The 24,846-nt window shown below is 45.0% G+C and overlaps 1 protein-coding gene across 4 annotated transcripts in view; it reads left to right on the forward strand.

Annotated features, from left to right (window-relative positions):
• Nucleotides 1–24,846, forward strand: part of ARHGEF6 (Rac/Cdc42 guanine nucleotide exchange factor 6) — a 3,277,165-nt gene that overhangs the window by 892,421 nt on the left and 2,359,898 nt on the right. The gene's annotated exons all lie outside the window — the stretch shown is intronic.

Consider the following 24,846-nt stretch of genomic DNA (forward strand, 5'->3'; position numbering starts at 1 on the left):
TTTTCCTTACAAGTATATATGTTCATGCTGAAACTACTTCAATTTCTCCCAAAAACGTACAGAAGCTACATTCAAAGATATTTGTTCGGCTCTGAATATTTTTCCCCACATTTCTTTTTGCAAAAGCATTCTAAAATCTTCAAAAAATGTGCAAAAGCTGTCCTTCCTTAATTGTAACATGCAGCAAAAAGGTGCTCCAGGTTTTCAACAGATGCAGAATCATTACAGAATCGACACTGACGTGAAGTTTAATTGTTTTTCACCCTTGATGCCAGGACCAATCTTGTTGACCAGAAATCCAATCGAGTCGGCAGCAGAGAACTGCGATATTTGGGGTCAGGGAACCTATACAAGTATTTTGGATGTTGTTTTATTGCCTTTCGAACAAATTGGCCAACCTTCATGATTCTATATTTTTGAAAATGGTCTCACAAGTTAATCCACTCAAATTGGTGTTATTTATATTTGGCACGCTCTTAATTTTCTATCAAAAGAGTTTCTTGGACATCTGCCTTCCCCATAATCGATAGACAATAACTTTTCCAAGTTGTCATGATTGGTCATTGTGGCGGCATCTATTGTTGGGATAAATGTGGCTTTGGGGTTTTCCTGCATTACGCATTTTCTAAATAGTACCAATGTTTGCCACTCCACTACTGTTTGCACTGATGTCAAACCCAGTTCGAGCCGAATTACTTGGTTTGGAGTTCCTTTTGAAATGCCCAAGATAGTCTTCCAGTATTTCCCTTCCAAGTAGTCCCATTTGGGTTGATGTATTGGCATTTTGGACTGCACACCATATGTGACAACCAGAATCACTTTTTACAAGTAGAAGGTTAATATCGATTTGCAGGAGAACTTGCCATAGTGATATTTTCGCCTGTGATGTTAAATTAATCATTTTGCTTTTGACTTCTTTTTTTGTATGGAATGTCTCCCCTGCTTGTATCGATATTAAGTGCCAAGTAATTAAATTTCGAAGGGATTGTGTCCTCCGACGTATTCCTTATCTTTGATAATACGTTTCCAGCTTGCTGGCCTCGGAAATTTTTCTGTAGAGGGCGCTGCGCATCGACGTCCGCCGAGTCGATGTCCCTCGACGGCCACCGTATCGGCGCCGACGTTACCATGCCCATAAATAGCCACGCGTGGCGTCCGTTGCTCAGTTCCATTTTTCCGCGCTTCGTGGGGCCTCGGAACATCGTTGCTCAGTTAGTCAGATAATCTAATCTACATCTACTCGAAATATACCAACTCGTTCTCGATGGCATCTTCATCGGAACCGACAAAGCCGTGATCCGGCTTCAAAAAATGTCGATAACGGATCCACAGAGGATCTGCTTGGGAGCCAAGCACCATTGTTCGGAGTGTGAGGACTGCATGTCCATGACGGCGAAAGCCTTGAAGGAGCGCAAGGGGAAGCTCGAGAGAGGTAAGTCAGTCGAAACCTCCTCAAAAGTTTCTTTGGCCGAGTCGAGGCATTCGTCTCCTCACCGTCGAAATCATTCCCATTCTAGATCTCGAAGTAGCTCCCACCATTCGTCGAGATCAAGACACTCAAAGAAGAGACGCCGAAGATCCCCTTCCTCGTCGTCTTCTGTTTCCCCAGAAAGGGTCTCCTGCCCCACAAAACACAGCTCTCGGGCTGAGTGGGAGGAATTCAGGAAGAAAATGTTCAGCGTCTTTGAGAAAGCGGCCTCGTCCCCCTCGAAGACAGCTGAGGGTGATACCCCGGGTGAAAAACCCAAAAAAATCAAAACACTGCGAGTCGCAGCACCCGGCGAAACATTCCAAACGAGAGCGCCAAGGGCCATCGGGTAAGTAGGCACCGTCTTGGAGGCCGTCATCGAAGATCCCTTCGACGAATGGATCGGCGCCATCGACGCAGTTGTCGAAGGGTTCTTCGACGCATCGGTCGATCGACTCGACGCCATCGTCGACGCCGATGAAAGAGAAGACCACGGCTACTCCACAGCCAATGGTGATTCCAAGAGCCTCCGGCACGACGCCGAGACCGTCGTCAATGTCCTCGAGTAGGATCCCGATCCTCTTGAGTTCTTCGAGGCCTCTTCCGGTTTTCTCGATGCCGTTTTGGCGCCTTCGAAGCCGGTCACATCGGCGTCGACGACATCGACGTTTTCTCGCCCAATAATGACGAATTTGGCTCCTTCTGCCTCAGAAATGGGTTTTATACCATTTCAGAGGTCAGAGTACCCTGGATTATCTTCAATTTATGAAGAGGGGAAGATTCTGACCAGAAACCTTCGAGTTGCAGAGGATCACACTACCTGTTTCAGAGGATTTCACCTCTGAGGAAAGAAGGTTGAAAGACCTACAGGAGTCATTACATGAGGCAAGTGGGCTGGACACTTCCCCAGAAGTGGATTTTGTTAAGCCAGACCCAGGGGAACATGCTGAAACACCCTATAGAACCCTGATGGCAAGAATTATTGAATTCATGGGTTGGTCTGCGCCTTCGCCTGTTTTTCAGCAGACATATTAGACAAAGGTCCACAGGAGGATCCTGTGGTCCCCTTCCATACAGCCTTACAAAGAAAAATTGCATCTAACTGGGAAACTCCTGAAGTTATCCCTGCTGTCAACAAAAGATTATCAGCCAAGTATAGGGTAGCTGCTGCTGACCCTGAATACTTATCGAAACACCCGACTCCAGAGAGTCTGGTGGTCCAAGCGGCAACTTCATCAAGCAGCAGGACCGCTTACCCTACTGTCCCACAGGATAGAGATGACAAGAGGTACGATTCTATGGCAAAGAAAGTCTTCTCTGCTTGTAGTATAGCGTTGAAGTCCATCAACGCCACCTGTACGCTCGCCAGGTTCAGTCACACATTGTGGGAGTGTGCTTCATCAGCGGCTGACTGCATACCCGAAGGAGAGGAAAAGGAAGCCTTCCTTAACATTATTAAAGATGGCAAGGATGCCATGTGCGAGTCACTTCAAACTGGCATCGATTCCGCTGACAGTATCAGCAGGGCCATGGCGGCAGGTACAACAATCCGCAGGCATGCGTGGTTGCGAAAGTCTGGCTTTGCTCCAGATGTACAGGCCAGACTTTTGAATATGCCCTTTGACGGCTCTTCATTATTCGGAAAAAAGGCTGATGACAGTCTGGAAAAGTTGCAGAAATCTAAAGCAGCAGCAAAATCTTTAGGAGCGGCTATCCACCAAACTCCTTTTCGCCCCTCAGGAACCTCTGGGAGAGGAAAGTCCTTTCGCTATTATTCCGCATTCGGGAAAGGCAGAGGACAGCCGGCTCAAAGAGGCCAAAGGAGATTCACCCGAGGTGGACGGGTCAAAGGTACTAAGGCCGCAGCAGCAGCAGGTGCCTCTTTACCCTCGGCATCTGCATCAGCCGCCCCAAACCACTCTGAGGCCTTTCCACACAAGACACCTGTAGGGGGCAGGTTAACTCACCATCTGACGGAATGGCAGGCTATAACGTCAGATGCTGGGGCATTGGAGACAGTTGCCCAGGGTTACTGCCTACCCTTTCTACACATCCCTCAGAGTCATCCACCGGGGAACAGCTCTCTAAAAGTTCCAGATCCGCTCCTCTTGCAGGAAATTATAGACCTGCTAGAGAAAGGTGCCATAGAACCGGTACCTGTAGCGGACAGGAACAAGGGCTGGTACTCCCCCTACTTTGTCATACCAAAGAAGGACGGAGGACTGAGACCCATCCTGGACTTACGAGAATTGAACAAGTTCCTCAGGAAGGACAAGTTCAAGATGGTAACTCTCTCTCAGATCCTTCAGGCCCTCCAGCTCCAGGACTGGCTGGTATCTCTGGACCTTCAGGATGCTTATTTCCATGTGCCAATCCATCCCAAACACAGGAAATACCTGAGGTTCGCAATTGGCGACTCATTATCAATTTCAAGTTCTGCCATTTGGGCTGACCTCCGCCCCGAGGGTCTTCACCAAGCTAATGTCAGTAGTGGCTGCGAGTCTAAGGAGGGAAGGGATCCACGTCTACCCCTACCTAGACGATTGGCTGATCAGAGCTGTATCTTCGGAACAAGCTCAGACCCAGCTAGATAATGTCTGCCACTTCCTTCACAAACTGGGCTTCTCCCTCAATTTAAAGAAGTCACAGATGATACCATCACAGAGACTCCAGTTTATTGGAGCATCCTGGACACTTCCCTGGGAAAAGCCTCGCCACCAGAGGTGAGGGCTCAAGATATTCTGCAGATGGTCAACAAGTTTCAAAATGCCCAACGTCTCCCAGCCTTCGACTTTTTGAGGTTGCTAGGCCTTATGGCATCCTGCATCTTCCTTGTGCCAGAGGCCCGCTGTAACGCTCACCTGATTCCCGCAGAGGCGCCGGTCTTGACTGGGTGAATGCCGTATCTTCAAAGGTGATGTGTAACACACGGTTGTGCACTGTATGTCTGACTCAAAGAGTAAGATGTCTGCAGATAGAAAATATGGGATTAATGAACTGGGGTTATTGGGTGCCTCTCTCCTCTTTCTCTTCTCCTGTAGAACCCCAAAGGTTAACGCCCTCACCTTAGGTAAGTGAACGCCGAGCTCTCCATCTGCCTCGGGGCAGGGTGCCGTAACCAGTTCCTTCACTAGATAAGGGTGCAGGCCTCTTGACCTCAGAGGACTGCTGTCTGTCGTTAACTGCACGAACGGTAAGTTCTGGGCGCTTCAAATGTCTTAAAAGTCTTTTGTAATGATATCTCTTGTTTTGCAGAGTTCCGGCGATGGCGGATGGCGGGCTGATGAGAGTTGAGGATCGAACCCGCGTGAGGAATAGAAGCGCCTGGAAGCACGTAGGTAAGCGCTTGTAGCCTGCTTCACGATGTGCACTAACTGTCCCTTTTATCTTGCAGGTACAAGTTCGGAGCTTTAGAGAAGCTGAAGGGTGCTGGAATACCCACTGGATTCGGCGTGGGAAGGAGTAATGGCACGTGAGTAATAAAGTTGCCCAATGTCTTTAAACGCACCTTCTTTTGTCTTTCAGATGCGGGATGCAGCGCCGAAGGCCTCCGGAGCGTGCAAAGAGCTGGTAAGCTTTTGTCTTTCAGATGCCGGAATGCAGTGCGAAGACCTCCGGAACATGCGAAGAGTAGGTAAGCCTTTGTCTTTCAGATGCCGGAATGCAGCGCGAGGCGTTGGTGACAGCCGATGGACCAGGTAAGAGATGCGCTGCCACTGAAGACCGTAGTGCTAACCTGTTCTTTCTTTGTCTTTACAGGTGCTGCTGAAGACTGGATTCCAGGATGGTAAGCCTTTGTTTCCTTAGGCCCAGGATCAGAAGCAGAAGACACGATGAGCGTTCTGCTGCAGAGAATGCAGAATAACACAAAGCAAGATTCATCCATCGGGTGTGGTTTAAATAGCCTCCTGTAGTGCTTAGGTGTCTCCTTCCACAGCCACGCCTAGGTAAGAAAAGAGTTCCTGCTTTCCAGAAGAGTTCCAGTGTTCTGAACCTAGGGAGTGGCTCCTGCCCCACCCAACAGGAAAAGTAGTCCCAAACAGAAGAGGATCCGGGGTTCAACTGGCAGGTAAGTAAGCAGCATGGTCTGCTGCAGGTAAGTCCACCCAAGCATTATGAGCCCGGCGCTTCCAGCGCTGGGACTGGGCATCTTTATGAGCCTGGTGCCACTGGCGCCAGGACAGGGTCCAAAAGGTCCCAATTGGGACTGGCTGGCTCTCGGAACCGGGGTTATGGGTCTGCTTCCAAGGGAGTCGGGCACGTCCTAATCTTTTGGAAGCAGAGATCATGACACCCGCCTGAGAATGAGATCTCTTCAGTGGGCACTGAGAACTCAGTGGTCATAATTCTCAGGGAGAATGACAGATCTCCGGATTCCGGACAAAGTAGCCCGCGACCTTCAATGGTGGGCCTATCCAGAGAACATCTTAAAAGGAGAACTGTTTTGGCAACCATGGCTGGAGATAACAGTAGTCACAGATGCCTCGCTCACGGGGTGGGGAGCCCATGCCAACGACTTGACCATCAGCGGTCGTTGGTCTCCATCGGAGTCCAGACTACACATCAACCTATTGGAGCTGAGAGCGATCAGACTAGTGCAGAAAGCTTTCCTGCCATCAGTACAGGGGAGAAATGTCCTGATAATGACGGACAACACAGTGGGCATGCACTACCTCAGCAAAAGAGGAGGCGTAGGGTCACTGCCACTGTGCAGAGAGGCAATGCAGCCCTGGTTTTGGGCAATTCGAGAAGGAATCTCTCTATCGGCAGTCCACCTAGCCGGAGAGAAGAATTTGACAGCGGACGCTCTGAGCAGGCAGAGCACAGTCTCCCACGAGTGGGAGCTAGCTCAGGAAGTCCTTCAAGAGATCTTCACCCTTTAGGGAACCCCTCAGGTGGATCTGTTCGCCACAAGCACCAATAAGAAGTGCGATCTGTTCTGTTCAAGGGAATTTCCCCCGAGAGGAGCTCTAGGAGACGCGTTCTTAGTGGACTGGGAGTTTCCACTCCTTTACGCGTTTCCTCCAGTCCCTGTTATTCCTCAAATGATCAGGAGGTTGAGAAGATTCCGGAAAACCATGATCCTAATTGCCCCGGACTGGGCCAGGAGAACGTGGTACCCGGACCTTCTAGATCTGTCCATCTGCCCTCCAATCCGTCTTCCACTCAAAGAGAATCTTCTCTCGCAGAAGGGAGGTCAGGTTCTCCATCCAGACATCAGAACCCTCAACCTTCACGCTTGGCATCTGAAAGGGTGAGGTACAAGAATTGGGATCTCCCTGATGACGTCATGGAGGTGTTGCTTTCGTCCAGAAGGCCAGCAACAAAGTCTTTATACCGCTGCCGTTGGAACAAATTTTGCAGCTGGTGTAGAGAAGGGAATATCGACCCTTTTTCATGTGGTACACCAACTCTACTTGGCAAACTCAGGCCTTCAAGTTGGCACTGTAAAAGGCTATCTCGCAGCGCTTTCAATCTTCAAGCGTACTGCGGAGGAACCATCGTATTTCAAACTACCTCTAGTGATACAATTTCTCAAGGGATTAACTAATGTTTATCCTCAAAAACCATTCCAAGTTCCCTTATGGGACTTAAATTTAGTCTGAAACTTCCTAATGGGTCCTCCATTTGAACCACTTCACTCTTGTTCGCTGCGATTTCTCACGCTTAAAACTGTCCTATTGGTAGCACTAACATCTGCTAGGAGGGTGAGTGAGCTACAAGTTCTCTCCTGTAAACCCCCACATACAACTTTCCACAAGGACAAAGTTGTCCTACAGGTGAAGCCTAATTTCCTCCCAAAGGTGGTTTCTGAATTTCATATTCCTCAGAAAATTACCTTACCTTCGTTCTACCCTCCTCCTCATCCGGGGAAAGAGGAAGAAAGGTTACATAGGCTGGACCCAAGGCGAGCTCTCAGCTTTTACATCAGCAGAATGGCTAGGATCAGGCAAGCAGACCAACTGTTTGTAGGATACTCAGTTCACAAGTTGGGACTACCCATAACAAAACAAACCATTTCCAGGTGGATTATTTTGGCCATTCTGGAATGTTACAAACTGGCAGGGAAGGAGCCACCCCAAAATCTTAGGGCTCATTCAACCAGGGGTATCGCAGCCTCTTCGGCTCTCCAAAGAGGGGTACCGGTCAGAGACATATGTGCGGCTGCCACATGGTCGTCCGCACATACATTCACAAAATTTTACAACCTGGATTCCTATACTAGTCAAGAGACCAGATTTGGCAAGGCCGTATTACATTCGGTCCATCCCTAAAGGGATACATAACATTCTTACTCCCACCTCCAATTGCATGCCACTGCTATGGGAGTCTATCAAAGATAAGGAATACGTCGGAGGACACAATCCCTTCGAAGAACAAGTTACTTCTTACCTTGTAACGTTCTTTCGACGGGGATGTTCCTCCGACGTATTCCTTATCGCCCCTCCCATCCATCCCTGCAGTAATACTTCCCTTGTGGTTGCAGCTTACGCTCCTTCAAGGTCAATAACCAATACAGGCATGACTTTTCTTATGCTTCAAAACGGAACTGAGCAACGGACGCTGCGCGTGTCTATTTATGGGCATGGTGACGTCGGCACCGATACGGTGGCCGTTGAGGGACATCGACCCGGCGGACGTCGACGCGCAGCGCCCTCTACAGAAAACATTTCCGAGCCCAGCAAGCTGGAAACATATTATCAAAGATAAGGAATACGTCGGAGGAACATCCCGTCGAAAGAACGTTACAAGGTAAGAAGTAACTTGTTCTATTTAATAATTTCCAGGCTTTGATTACCTATTCACCATTAATGCTTCAGGAATTGTGACTTTTTGATATGTGAGAGGACTAGAATATTTGATTTGGTGGCGTTTATGGTTAGTTGATTTTCCACAGCATATGCCTTTAGTGCGTCTAGTTTCCTTTGCAGACCAATTGGGGTTTGGTCAATTATGACTAAATCGTCTGCATAAAGCAGATGAGATATTCTTCTGCTACCTATTTTTGGAGTAAAGGAGCGTGGCGCATTTATAGCCGTATTTATATCATGAATATAAAAATGTAAAAGTGTTGAGGCCAACGCACAGCCCTGTTTTAAGCCCTGAAAAGTCAGAATATTTTCCGTAACCCTTCTCCATTCAATTTCCCTCTAACGGAAGTATTAGAATGTAAATGTTGAATCAAGTTAAGAAGATCAGCAGGACAGTTAGCGTTTTTCAATTTCTCCCATAGCAATTTTCTAGAAATTACATTTAACGCCTACTTAAAATCAATGAATGCCAAATATACATTTTGCTTCTTAGTCACAGCTGATGTTTTAGAGCAGTTAAGATTATTATGTTCTTCAGCATGGGGTCTGGCATGGATTCACATGCTCATGAATATTCCCCATCGTCAGGCTGGGAATCCTCTGTAAAGAAAAAATCCGTTTCAGTTTCGTTTCTGAACTGTCTTTCTACTAGTAACCAATCACTGGTCTCTGGGTCATACTGCCCTCAGCCAATGACTGCCCTCTACCTAAGCCCCTCCTCTGGCAGCATCTTCATATTTTTACCGCACGTTCAAGTGTTGGGAGTCCTCGTGCTGTAGCTCTCGAGCTTTTACTGCGTTTTGTGAATTTTCAAAGAGATTTCATCTAATTTTCCCTTATTCCTTATCAGACAAGTCTTAGTTAACACCACTTATTTCCAGAAAGAGGTGAGCGCTTAACTATAGATGGCACTCCAATAAGTTAACGAAAAAGGGAGGGAAAAAGGCAGAATGTAGGAAAATACACCACACTAATACTTAGGAACTCTTAAGCAAGGCAGGAAAGTCAAAAGTTACTTGTGAGCCAAAGTCCATAGGCCGGGCCCACTCTTGGAGAGAGCAGGGCACAAATGCACCCAAGATCACACAATGACAACAGGCTTAAAAAGTCTTGCAGGGAGTTCAGAAAGGTTTTAGTTAGGCTCAGAAAAGTTTAGCCAGGGTGTCTCAGGCTAACCCAGGTTCGAAAGCCGGGGGCTAAATCTACCCCGTACAGTCGGTTGCAAGGGAAGCCAGGAGGAACACGGTACCTTAAGTGGAAAGGATCCTCCAGCGGGGGCAGTTGTTCCTGGCAGCGGGTGCAAGTCACGGCGTCGTCCAGAGGAAGAGAAGATCACGACGTGGAGGAAAGCTGAAGGTCGTTGCACTGCCAGGGAAGAAACCAGCCGCAGAGTTTTCCGGTTAAAGGTACTACCCTTTGATTCGCGGTAGTGGTAAAACGTGGTATCCCGGTTGCTGGGGTGCTTGGCACAGGCAAGGCGGCCACGAGATGCTCCAGGAAGCGAAAAAGGAAGCAGACTGGTTATCCCCACCAGTCAAAGGAAGAAGACTCTCCGGGCTGGAGATCTCCTCTGTCGTTGGGAAAAGTGGTGAGACGGTTCAGCAGGGCTCCACCAGTGGTGTCGTCGTAGCAGGTCGGCTCAGCTTCTCCCTCGTCAGATTCTTAGGTCCTGTGGCGACTTCTAAAGTTCCAATCCCCAAAGCCCTGCTTTTATGCAGAAAACCCCCATTCACTCAGCCTAGCTGTCACTCAAACATGCCAAGTGGTGAGCCGGGCCGGCTCATCACTTGGGCCAATCAGGACGGAGTGCGTCTTGAGTTGCCTAGGCAACTCAGTCCAGGGTGCCTAAATCCCCCTTCACCCCTCCTAAGTACCCCAGACAGAGTGGCACCACTTTGGAGGGCTTCTGTGGAGAAACCTCCAAAAAGTGGAACAAAGGGCTCAACTTGGGTTGGAGTCACAGAAGCGAACACAAACGCCATTTTAGAACCGAGTTCTGGCAAAAAATACCAACCGGAGAATTGATATTAAATAAATAAACCGGCGCTATGTTCGAGGCTATAGGAATTAAATAATTAAAGTTGGTAGCCTCGTACAATGGGAAATCCCATAGAAATATATTCGCGGTGGAATATAAAAAGTAGTATCCACTGCCACCAGCCAAAACTCGATCAGGGGGGACGGAGACGTGCCCCCTCGACTAACAGACCCCGGGGCAATCGAATTGGCCCGGCCAGTACGTCCACAATATGATGGTTTGTACTGGTTCTGTTCAGAATTTGAGACTAGTAAAGTCAATGGTGACTTTACCTGCCCTGGGAGACAGTAGTCAGTCCCAGGGTATGGAGTCTATATTGGGGGGTCACTATGACACCCCTGTGTTACTGCACTGAGGGTGCTGTGTAACACACATCACAAAAACACATGAAGCCCTATGGAGTAAAGGACCCCATAGCCCATTAAACACATCTAGAGTCAAAGAAACACACTCAAATCATGCCCAAGAGTGAGGGTGAAAGAGTCTCACTCTTGGCAGGAGAAAAAAATAAACCCCAAAAATCCAGCAAAGCTGCTGGGGGACTCACTAGGTTAGGAAATTCAGCCTAAACAGAGAATTCTCCCTAACATGCACTGTCACCTGTTGGCAAACCGACCATTGTACGGCTGTCCAAGAGCCCATTCAACCAGAGCGATCGCTGCTACCACGGCGTTCCTGTCTGGTGTGCGCCTGCTCAACATCTGCAGGGCTGCTACGTGGAGGTCAACGCACACCTTCACGAGATTCTACTGCGTCGACCAGGATTCCAGGGTGGAGTCAAGAGTCGGTCAGGAAGTGCTGCACAACCTGTTCGCTTAAGGTGAGCCTGGTGAGGAGATAAGAGATGCTTAATGTTGAGTGTATGTATTGCTTATTGTTGAGCCTTGCCACCTCCCGTGGTTGTGCATGTGTGTACTGCTATGTATTCTTATATTCATGAGCATGTGAATCCATGCCAGACCCCATGCTGGAGAAGGAAAAAGTTGTTACTTACCTGTAACTATTGTTCTCCATCATGGGTCTGGCATGGATTCACATGCGAACCCTCCATCCTACCCCTCTGCGGCTCTTCACCTGGTCCTACTGCCACTTTACGTGCTACCAAATCTGAAGATGGCTGCCAGAGGAGGGGCTTAGGTAGAGGGCAGTCATTGGCTGAGGGCAGTATGACTCAGAAACCAATGATTGGTTTCTAGTAGAAAGACAGTTTAGAAACTAAACTGAAACTGATTTTTTCTTTACTGAGGATTCCCAGCCTGACGACGGGAAATATTCATGAGCATGTGAATGCATGCCAGACCCATGCTGGAGAACAACAGTTACAGGTAAGTAACTTGTTCCTTCAACCCCGTCCCCAGATCCATTATAAAGCCTGACTGACAGAAGTGCAATTTTAGGTCAGTTCTCAGCTATTCTGTCGATCTTACCAACAAAAGGCGTGCACACATTATTTCCTGGAATATTAAGAAGAGCAATAGGATGATAGTTGGTTGGATCGTTCCTATTGCCCTTCTTGAATAGGGGAATAATAACTGATGTCCTCCATGACTTTGGAATGATCCATGTCACAATTATTTTTATAAAGATCAGATATAGAATACTGGCCCACTTCTGTGGATTGCCTTTCAAAGTGACATTTGACAACCCATCAGGGCCGGTGCCCTATTGAGCTTAATCTCTTGATTGACATCATGATATTGTTGTGATCAAAAGTAAATGTGCTCAAATCCACATTCTCATTCTCTCCCATTTCACTATTATCGTCAGTCATAGCAAATACTCTTGTAAACTGTACTATCCAAGTTGCCTCACGAATGGTGTTCAGTGCTATAGAGAAGAGAGCCTTGCGAGGTGATGTTTTCAATAGTCTCCATATTTCTGAACTTGATTTGTAAATAATCGCTGCCAAAATCTTTTCAAACGCTATTTGTATTTTTGATTCTTTGCGATTACGCAATCGATTTTTGAGTTTGGTACGAATGTTACTTAACATGAAGTTCATATTACATGGTTTGACTCGTTTAATACATCGAACAAGGCGTCTATTTTCATTTTTTAAATCCTGGACATAAGAAGTGTTTGAGTTATCAGAATTGGGAGACCTTTCTTCTGGACCTGTTGGAAAACTGTAAATTGTCTGTATATTTCAAGTGGTGGGTCTTGCCAGCCTGATGCAAATCATCAGATAGGGCTTCTCTCAATTTTTTTCAGGTTAGATGGATACCATCAGATTCTGTTTCTCCCATAAACCCCTAATAAGAGGCTTGTAATATTCGTCACTTTTTTTGCTGACTATTGACCAAGAGATCTCGATTATGTCATGATCACTAGCTGCTGTGGGGAGAATAACAAAATCGACCACCCTGGGTAAAGTCTGTTCTGATACAAATGCATAATCTAAGATTGCAGCAGACTCATCTCTTGACCATGTATGCTTTGGAGGTGTATCTCTCTGTGAAGTACCGTTTAACATTTTAAAATGTCTATCCTTCATTCGATTTAATCATATTTTTGCACGCTTCGATAGCTTATTATTCTGGATTCCAATGCATTTCAAATTAAGATCGGCCAGAATTATGGACATGCCAATTTCACAATTTTGAGCATTCACATCCAACATGTCTGTTGTTAACCGTACAAAGAGAGTCTCTAATACCATCGCCGGGTTCCAAAATAAATTCAATATTAATATCTGTAATGATATCACACTATTTACATCTCTAAACGTCGATTTCGACAGCTCAATACATGGGTGTGGAGATGCCCATGCTGTCAGTGTACTATTCATATGTAGCGGCTGTCAATATGCCTGCTGATGGTCTGCCTTTCCCGTGATGAACTTCTGGAATCCATACCAATTCATATCCTGGCAATGTCGGATCAGTTAACAACCAAGTTTCTTGAAGAGCGATGATTTCGAAATTCTGCAAAGGATTTTCTACCAAAGGTTTTAATAGATGCTTATGGCCTCTTGTGTTCCAATTTACCATTTTAATAGTTCTTACTTTGTCTAATTCTTGGCATTCTTTTCTGTCTGAGTTATTTGGTTCATTGATTACCTTTGCCAACCAAGCCTATTCTGACACTTTATCCGAATGCTTCGCTGTTTCAAAATAAACATTTAGAGACAATTTTCATGTGTCACCTATGCAATTAGGGGCTCAAAGTATCCCTGTTGTTCATGGTTTCGCTTGTAGGTACTCTCGTTTGCGGCCACTGACGTCTTTTTTAACTCTAGTTGAAACCCTACTTGACATAGGCTTTCCTTTTCATTCCAGATTAATTCTTTAATAATCATAGAGGGTATTGTCAAAATAACTGTGTCCATATTCCTATTGTGCTGAAAGCATATGCTCTCTATATCACATGACCTAATTAACTGTAATTCAGCAAAGGTTTTAAATACAGTCATAAGCGTTGTTCTGTTCGGGAAAGGGTCTCTTTCATTGTCAGGATCAGAGTATCTGATTGCATTCAATGGCTTTTGCTATATACCTTTTCTTTTGGTAACTGTGGAGTTTGGTTATTCACTCAGATCTTTTGCAATGGAACTTTTTAAAGTGGACCCTTTTGAGGGATTCCTTTCTTCTAGAGTGACAAACTGGGTTTCATAATAGTTATTCATGTTACTAATCTTTAAGTCACCTAACACATATAACTTTTCTGCTGGGAAGCCTATATCTTCAATCCCTTCCTCCTATCCATTTTGTGGTGGATAAAACGAAATGGAATACGTGGAGAAATTCATAATAGCATCTTCTTCACACAATTCATTACTGTCGCTCTTTGTGCTTGTTGTGCTTGTTTGGGTATTGTTTGGTTCAATCTCTAATACTTTCCATCAGGCTCTGTTCTTTCCTAACTTTACGTTTAACTTTATTCTGCTGTATTGGGCTGGTTAGTTGATCCATAAATCTTTTGGCATTATTTGTTTTACTTTGCTTTACCACTAGCTGTTTTCATTTTTTTGGTGTAATTTCTTATTCTCAAGCACTTTCGTCCGTGCTCAAAACAGTTCAAATAAAGGTTCTACGTATTTTGGGGCATCAGTCATATTTACCTCACTCACGGATGACACATTCACTGCGATTTTGTACACTGATTCTTGAGATGCTAATGGCTCACACTCATTCACATCACTTCTCAATTCACCCTCTCTTTGATTTTGAGGCCCATTCACTGCCTCATTCACCATCCAAGCCTTGTCAGTTTGCAGGCACACCTCCTTTGAGTACCTGGGGTGGGGCTCATTTCCTGTCATGTTATTTACTAACTTCTCCAGATTCATTAAGCCTCGATCTTGACTTATTTCACGTTTGCACAAAGTAATTTGCACATGCTTTCTTGCCCTTCCATTTTAGCTTCGAGTGTTTCATATAATTTAGTTAGTGCAAAAATGCCATTGTTTATGGCATTCAAGGTGAACTCCTGTGAAAGTAATATGGGAGGTCTCAACCCGACAGACTGCTGAGGGGTGGGCTTCGCAAATGACGACGGCGAGGATGCTGACGTGTCAATTGGTTGCATTACCCTGATTAGGATACAATATTGGGGATTGTGACAAATGTAATACATCTCTCATTGGCTGCATCTCCACTTGCGTTTCAAAAATTATTTCTGATTCATTCGTTTGATTATTACCTGGTTGCATGGGTTCCTCACTATCATTATTAGTTTATTACCTCTTGACTGTTTCTGCACACCAAGTAATTCCCCCTTACTCTGGGTTTGTCTTGGGTTCGGGGACACCACTTGTGAGTATAATAAAGGCCGGGGTGAATCTTCAGCCGAATGGAATAACACTGCAGTGATTTTAGGGGCATTTTCGTGCAAGAAAGTGCCGCTCCCCATGTCCGTGATACTAACCAACTTCGAACACATCATTTGGGGAATGACAACACTTTCATCCGATATACTAATTACTCCACATAGCGTGTTTAAGGTAAGCAGATGTGCATCTGAAATTGGCAGATTTATGTGCTCATTTGGACCATTTAAAGGTGTAGCTACAGACTATCATACGACATTGCAGGTAATTTCACTCACTGCTCCCGAATCGCTCTTTTTATAGTTGTTTTATGAAAGAGTTCCCGTCTCATAGATCCGAATCTCCATTGTTAAAGATGTTGATATTTTTTTCTTCTAATTCTTTTGAAGTTTATTTATATTGTATACGTCTATATCACTCGGCACTGCCTCAGCAGCTGCTATTAACTTGGCTGAATGTGCTGGCATGGTAGAAGTTGATTTATACATTTCAGGCCCTCTGACGTTCGGCTCACCACTCTTTCCAAATGTGCTCCAAACCGTGTGGATCACGGGTGTCGGAGCAACGGCCAATATTCGTACTAACATGCTAGCAGTGTATAATGAGGAAGAACTGCTTACTGTGCAGCTAACAAAGCTACATTGCATTGTATGATGTTTAGATTGCATGTTTAGGCCTCGCAAATTTAGCAGGGGTTCTGTCTCCAAATTGCATTGTATGATGTTTAGATTGCATGTTTAGGCCTCTCACATTTAGCAGGGGTTCTGTCTCCAAATTGCATTGTATGATGTTTAGATTGCACTGATAGGCCTCTCTCCCACTATGCAGGTCCCTCACATTTAGCAAGGGTTCTGTCTCCAAATTGCATTGTAAGATGTTTAGATTGCATGTTTAGGCCTCTCAAATTTAGCAGGGGTTCTGGCTCCAAATTGCATTGTATGATGTTTAGATTGCACTGACAGGCCTCTCTCCCACTATACAGGTCCCTCAAATTTAGCAGGGGTTCTGTCTCCAAATTGCATTGTATGATGTTTAGATTGCATGTTTAGGCCTCTCAAATTTAGCAGGGGTTCTGTCTCCAAATTGCATTGTATGATGTTTAGATTGCATGATTAGGCCTCTCAAATTTGGCAGGGGTTCTGTCTCCAAATTGCATTGTATGATGTTTAGATTGCACTGATGGGCCTCTCTCCCACTATACAGGTCTCTCAAATTTAGCAGGGGTTCTGTCTCCAAATTGCATTGTATGATGTTTAGATCGCACTGATAGGCCTCTCTCCCACTATACAGGTCTCTCAAATTTAGCAGGGGTTCTGTCTCCAAATTGCATTGTATGATGTTTAGATTGCATGTTTAGGCCTCTCAAATTGAGCAGGGGTTCTGTCCCCAAATTGCATTGCAGGATGTTTAGTTTGCATGTTTAGGCCTCTCAAATTTAGCAGGGGTTCTGTCTCCAAATTGCATTGTATGATGTTTAGATGGCACTGATAGGCGCCTCTCCCACTATGCAGGTCCCTCAAATTTAGCAAGGGTTCTGTCTCCAAATTGCATTCTAAGATGTTTGGATTGCATGATTAGGCCTCTGAAATTTAGCAGGGGTTCTGTCTCCAAATTGCACTGTAGGATGTTTAGATTGCACTGACAGGCCTCTCTCCCACTATACAGGTCCCTCAAATTTAGCAGGGGTTCTGTCTCCAAATTGCATTGTATGATGTTTAGATCGCACTGATGGGCCTCTCTCCCACTATACAGGTCTCTCAAATTTAGCAGGGGTTCTGTCTCCAAATTGCATTGTAGGATGTTTAGTTTGCATGTTCAGCCCTCTCAAATTTAGCAGGGGTTCTGTCTCCAAATTGCATTGTATGATGTTTAGATTGCATGTTTAGGCCTCTCAAATTTAGCAGGGTTTGTCTCCAAATTGCATTGTATGATGTTTAGATTGCACTGATATGCCTCTCTCCCACTATGCAGGTCCCTCAAATTTAGCAAGGGTTCTGTCTCCAAATTGCATTGTAGGATGTTTAGATTGCACTGACAGGCCTCTCTCCCACTATACAGGTCTCTCAAATTTAGCAGGGGTTCTGTCTCCAAATTGCATTGTATGAAGTTTAGATTGCATGATTAGGCCTCTCAAACTTAGCAGGGTCTCTGTCTCCAAATTACATTGTATGATGTTTAGATTACACTGATAGGCCTCTCTCCCACTATACAGGTCTCTCAAATTTAGCAGGGGTTCTGTCTCCAAATTGCATTGTATGATGTTTAGATCACACTGATAGGCCTCTCTCCCACTATACAGGTCTCTCAAATTTAGCAGGGGTTCTGTCTCCAAATTGCATTGTATGATGTTTAGATCACACTGATAGGCCTCTCTCCCACTATACAGGTCTCTCAAACTTAGCAGGGTCTCTGTCTCCAAATAACATTGTATGATGTTTAGATCGCACTAATAGGCCTCTCTCCCACTATACAGGTCTCTCAAATTTAGCAGGGGTTCGGTCTGCAAATTGCATTGTAGGATGTTTAGATTGCACTGACAGGCCTCTCTCCCACTATACAGGTCCCTCAAATTTAGCAGGGGTTCTGTCTCCAAATTGCATTGTATGATGTTTAGATTGCACTGATAGGCCTCTCTCCCACTATACAGGTCTCTCAAATAACATAACTGCGCTTAGTTCAGTACTCTATCAACCCCGGAAACCCACCACAACCTAACTCAATTAAGTCCCATTCCAGCAGACCGTTAACACCCTAACCCCCCCGACAGTGCACCCTTAGGAAACACACCCTACCCACCGACAGAAAAGCAACACTCAACCAGAGTACACCCCAGCGTCTTCAGAGAAGGAAAAACCGAGGTCACTGCGACAGCACAACACAGCATAGAGGACCAGCTACCTTACTACGCCTGCACTTAATCTGGAATATGGCCCGACCCAGAAAAGGACGCAGAGAAAGAGAACAAGATCGTGCAACAAGAGACGCGAACGCACAACACCGACAGAACCCACAAGAAGCAGCCCCATTGGAAGGAAACACGCCTAACACAGCCATAACCGGAACAAAATCTACAAGAGAAAAATCCTTATACCTCACACCTTACCTCGCAACAACCACGGTACACCGACCCCCCAACATAGAAACCTCGAAACATGCAAAGAATTTCTTGAAACACGCGGAAAAAAGATGGGAACACTCAACAAGAGAGTGGTTTGGAATTGAAGTAGGCATGGCACGCAGAAACGCTAGTTAGCATTTTGTTTTAATACAGCAGCACTTTTGTGTGTTTTAAGCATTTTAGGATTAATTTGATTTTAAAGTTTTTAACTGCTTAAATTTGTAAATCTGTTCAATGTATCTTGGCTAAATTTGTGTACAGCAAGGCAAGGACCTGCTAGATTCGATTTGAGGCCAGGGGAGCATTTTACCTCGTTCGTGTTTTGCAAGGCAGCTGAAACACACGAAAACTACAAGTCCCAGCAAACTTGTAGTTCCCGCGCGCTTTTATTTCCACGTCCGGTCAGTAAGCGCCGGCCCGTAGGGGCCGGTTAACTCCGGTTCGCTCCGGGTGTGCTCTGCTCTGCCACCCTTCTTTCGTCCCATTCAAGGTACTCTTCATCTCATTCTTGCTGTGCGCTAATTGTGCCATTATGGTCAATATAGATAATAGTGCAAGTGGCTCACTAGTTGGGGTTACAGAGCTCACTGCCTCTAATCAGATTAATGAGGTGGTGATGCCAAAAACCAACGAGCAGAACATAAACCTTAAAGTGGGCTTGCTCAATACACGCTCACTGCTAAAACATGCACATAACATAAATGAACTAATACTGGAAAAAAATCTTGACTTATTCTGTGTGACAGAAACATGGCTGAAGGACCCCATAGGTCCCACCTGCAAAACAGCGGTCCCACCTGGGTACAGTATTTATAATGTTAACAGAGAGGGAGCAATGGGAGGTGGTGTTGCTATAATATCTAAGGAAACACTAAAGTTGTTTAAAGCCTCATTTAGTTGTGATGGCTGTGAAACCATCCGTTTGAAACTGACATTCACCCCCAATAGTTGCCTCAATTTAATAGTTGTATACCGACCTCCGTCACTGAGTTCTGATTTTTCTAATGAACTATGCTCCCAATTAGTCAATCAGAAATCCACTAACACATCCTCTCAGGTGGTAGGTGATTTCAACTATTGACGGGGGGATACAAAGGATAAGGAAGTGATCTCGTTGGAGAAAGCACTAAATAACCTAGAGTTCAAGATTGTAAATGAGGTAGCCACCACTCCTCAAGGAAATCAATTGGACTGGGTTAGTAAATCATTTGAAATACCAAAACTGCAAGACTGAGCCATGTATCTGGAGTGACCATCATTTAGTCACTTTGAATATAGAACTCAATGCTCCCTTGACTACACATAACCCGCATGTCAAGGTCACCAGCAGAAATTTCAAAAATCTGACATCAGAACATATCCAGCCATGCTTAAATGCAGTACTCGCCTCCTTTCAGGAGCAGGACACATGTGATGTTTTGCTTCAGAAATACACTACTCACATACAGAAACTAGTAGACACAATAGCCCCAATCAAATCTAAGTTAGCCAGGAAAATCAACAATCAAAAGAAATGGTATAATCAGGACATAGAAACCACTAAAAAAGAAAAAAGAGCTCTTGAAAGGAACTGGCACTCAGACAGGACCACTGAAAATAAAGAGAGATGGAAAGCAGCAAACAAGAAGTATAAAGATAAAATAAGATTAGCCACGGCCAACTATATAGGAAATTGAATTAGCTGATAACAGGACCAGCAAACTCTTTGAAATACTCAAGAGTGTAGAGAAACCGCAAAACCTTACCCCACCTTTGTCACCATCGAAAGAAGACTGCGATACCGTGCAAAATGCGTTTTCTGCCAAAATAGCCAAAGCCAGGCAGAACATTATCAATGCCAGGAATAAACTAAAACAGGACATTAGCACCACGAAGATGGTTAGAAATCAGGGACAGGAGAATTTCTCTTTCACCCCATAACCAAAACAGAGCTACTGGAGGTGCTTGGTCACATGAGGCCCACGTCTTGTGCGGAAAATGTTTTACCACCCAACATCATCCTTCAAAATAAAGAGCAATTTCCTCCCATTTTACTAAGAATTATTAATGCCTCATTTAAAGAGGGTTTAGTTCCTGATGAAATCAAAAAGGTTACCATTACACCTTTAGTGAAGAAAGTTGAGCTGGATCCCAAAGACCCAGGGAACTTACAGCCTATCACTAATTCTAATTTTATACTTAAAATCCTGGACAAAATAGCTACCCAGCATCTGCAAGACCATGTAGAAACCCATGCATCCCTAAACCACCAACAGTCCGGTTTTAGAGCGGCACACAGCACAGAGACGGCCATGCAGGATCTCCAAAACCACATGCTAGGACTCATGGATAGGGGTAAAATTGTGATTTTGATGCTTCTTGATCTTAGTGCGGCATTTGATCTGGTCGATCATGATCTACTGGTCAAAGCCTTGCAAGATATTGTGGGCTGCTCGGATATAGCACCGAAGTGGCTAGTTTCATTTCTCACGAATCGCCAAGCTAGAGTTCACTGGGGAGACAATTTTTCTGATCCTACTCTTAATTATCTTTGGATTGCCCCAGGGTGCTAGCCTTTCACCTATGCTCATTAATCTGCATATGCATGCACTGTGTGACATCTTGACGGAATCCAGAGTTTTCTTCACTAATTACGCTGATGACACGCAGCTAATATTAGAGCTAGATGGATCTCATAGAGCAGACAGTGAAAAGATAGGATTTACATACAGTAAAACAGATGATTGGATGCAAGCCAACTGGATGTGCCTCAATGATTCTAAGACGGAACTCATGTTGTTTGGATCTAGCCATCTCCTAGACAAACTGTGGGGGGGGGGAACACAAATCATTTCAGATCAAAGAGGCCATCATAACTGTATCCAGCCAGGTTAAAACCCTGGGTATGATGATGAACTCCTCTGTTAACTCAGAAGCCCAGGTCAACCTCTTGCGAAAGAACACAGTCTACTATTTGCGGCTCATGAGGATTATTAGACCTTTTCTGAGCAAAAACAACTTGGTCACCATTGCCAGGGCGGTGGTGTTGTCTCGGTTAGACTAAAGCAATGCCCTTCTCATAGGCGCTCGGGCTAAAGATCTACACATCTGCCAAGTCATTCAAAATGATGCGGTAAAACTAATCGAGCACCTTATGAGAAGAGACCATATTGACACGGCTAGAAAAGCGATACACTGGTTAGGAGTTGAAGAGAGGATTAGGTTTAAATCCCTCACGCTCGTGCATAAATGCCTTTTTGGGAAAGCACCCAACTATCTGAAGAAGAGCATCGTACCTTATACGCAGAAGAGACAGATGCGCTCGGCTGGGAAAAATTTGCTTGCATTCCCCAAACACAATCTTAAATCAGCGATGGGCAGATCCTTTGCTGTGCAGTCAATTCAGATGTGGAACTCCCTTCCAGTGAATCTGAGACTACAGGAGAATCGCCTACAATTTTGAAAGCACTTGAAGACTCACCTCTTCAAGTAATCCCACTTTCTAGACCTTTTACTCCTCTAGCTGCACCACTAAGATCACTAGATAGTTTGTGTTTTGTTTGTGTTAACGTGCCCTGATGCCTGCGGGCTACCGGCGCTATATAAGCGCACATTACATTACAGTGGGAGGACTCCGACCCCATTACACCTTACATTACAAGAACAGAGGGGCAACATCGATTTCCACTACATCCCGCACAATACGGCGAAGCACCAACAACCAACAATTCTACCCCCGACCCAACAATCGGACTCAATGAAGAAATCACAGCTGATCCTCATCCGAGCACCATCACAGCAGAAACACCAAGACTAATCAGCCCTGTTATCAACCTATTGGACCGCTTCAATGAAGAAGCAGCCGTCGCCGTTCTTCATCCTGCCGACATCAACGCGGAAACACCACAAACAGACAATTACAAACTTGAGCAACAAATAACCTCAAAATAAAACCTCACCCAGAAAATCCACTGTAACCTAATAAACGCTAGGTCAATGTCCAAACATTCAACTGAAATATACAACCTCCTGTCAGAAGGAGGCATAGACATCCTATTTGTAACCGAAACATGGCTAGACGACAACTACAAGATCACCCTCAACAACTGTCTGCCTGAAAACTTCAAATGCATTCAAACAAACAGAAAATCCAAAAGAGGGGGGGTGCTAGTGATCAGCCACAAGGAACAACTGGCCATCAAAATGGAAGATCCACTAAACATCGAGTTATGCGAATCCTTAATACTACGACTTTCAGTAAATCCCAAAACTAACCTGAAATTCATCCTGATATACAGACCACCAACCTACGATGCGACTTTCATAGACGCTTTCACAGAAGCAATCACCATCCTAGCCATCAAATACAACCATCTGATCATCCTCGAAGACTTCAACATCTGGTTTGCTGAAGAAACCACAGCTACACAAAAATCCTTAACCACCCAACTAGCAGCCATGAACCTACAACAACTAGTCAAAGGAGCAACCCACTCAGCAGGGCACACACTTGACGCAATCTTCGCCAACAAGGATCTCATCACCACGGCACCCCCAATTCAAATACTTTGGAGCGACCACCTCATCATTCCATTCATAATCGCAATGGCTGCTGCAACAAAAAAGCAACAAGAAAAATGACCCATCATGATGAAAAGAAATTGGAGAACCATAAAAAACTCCAACCTAACCGAGCTCCTAGAACTCAGCAAACCACAAGCATCAACCATGGAAGAAGCAGACCTAGACAAAAAAGTTGCCCTACTTCATACCTGGATTGCAACAACCCTAGGCGACATCGCCAAAGAAAAGCCCTTCACCCCATCACGTAAGAAAACTACAGCAAAATGGTTCACCCCGCTACTCAACGCCATGAAAAGAAAAAAACAAAAACTAGAATCTGAATGGAGGACCAACAACACCACCGCAAACAAATTGAAATTCCTACAACAGTTCCGCTCATATAAAAAGGAAATACAAAAAGCGAAGAGGAAACATTACGACAACCAAATCTTCAGAGCACCAAACGCTCAAAAAGAACTATTCAAAATCATAAACGAAATTAAAAAACCACCGGGCTGCAATAACACGCCAATTCCATCGACGAAACTCTGCGAGGACCTCGGAGACGACTTCAAAAACAAAATAACCTCCATCCAACACACCATACAAAACAGACCAAGCAATCACAGCTCAAACCCCACCGTCACCGACGAGGAACACGCAAACAAGCTACGAAACCTCCCAGAAATATCAGTTGAAGCTTTCGTCAAACTGGTAAACCAAAGCAACAAATCAGGCTCTCCTGAAGACCATTGCCCCCCGGACATATACAAAACAATTCTCAAACAAGGAATCCCCATGGAATACCACAGGAACCTTCTCGACCTCTCAATCCCAACAGGTAAAGTACCACAGGCCTTCAAATCAGCCTGCATCAAGCCGCTTCTCAAAAACACAACAGGAAACGTAGAGGACTTATCCAACTACAGACCCATCTCCAACATACCCTACTAGCCAAACTGCTAGAAACGTATGTCTACCAAATAACCCAAGAATTCATAGAAGAGCTATTGCCTACTAGAACAGGCACAAGTGGGTTTCAGACCCATGAGAGGAACAGATCAGCTCTCCTCTCAATATGGGACGACCTAAAAACAAACGCAGACTCGGACAACAGTACCGCCCTGATTCTCCTTGATCTGTCTGCAACCTTCGACACTGTCAACCACGCCATCCTCATAAAGAGATTAGAAGGACTAGGGATAACAGACACTGCCCTAATATGGATCAAATCCTTCCTAACAAACAGAACAGAAACAGTATGGATGAAACCTTTTAAATCCAAACCCAGAGACTCCACGTGCGGAGTACCACAAGGATCATCCTTCTCACCGCTTCTATTCAACATCTACATGTACCTATTGATCAAACTCATCAAAAAACATGGCCTCACATGCTACAACTACGCCGACGATACTCAAATAATTTTCAACATACAAGATACCCGAGAAGAAAACACCACACTAGAGAATTGCCTTCGCGACATATTCAACTGGATGAATCTCAACCATCTCAAAATCAACCCAGGCAAAACAGAGATAATGATCGTTTCAAAAAAAGGAGGAGACTTCAACTACATCCCCTGGCCAAGAGAGCTCGGCACCACACCAGAACCATCATCAACTGTAAAAAACCTAGGGGTCCTGATGGATAACAACCTCACTCTAGAGCCACAAGTAAACTCGGTAATCAAGAAATGTTTCTTCCTCCTGCGAGCAGCAAAAAGGATCCTACCCTTCCTGTCGTTCGCCAACAAAACACTTACCATCATTGCTCTGATCATGTCCAGAGTGGACTATGCCAATAGCCTATACCTGGGCATGCCCGAACGACTTCTAAAAAAACTGCAACACATACAAAATGCAGCAGCCAGACTCCTCCTCAAGCTACCCAGAAGAGAACAATCACACCTGCGCTAAAAATACTACTCTGGCTACCACTAAAACAGCGAATAAAGTTCAAGTCCATGTGCATCACGCACAGAGCAATACACAAACAAGGTGCACAATTCCTAAGTGACAAACTACACCTACATCAACCGACAAGAACACTAAAATCAAGCACCGACATACGCCTGGAACCAAAACCCTACAACAGAAA

This window comes from Ambystoma mexicanum, chromosome 5p, assembly GCF_040938575.1.
Source record: "Ambystoma mexicanum isolate Mex_15411 chromosome 5p, UKY_AmexF1_1, whole genome shotgun sequence".
In the NCBI taxonomy this organism is placed as follows: domain Eukaryota; kingdom Metazoa; phylum Chordata; class Amphibia; order Caudata; family Ambystomatidae; genus Ambystoma; species Ambystoma mexicanum.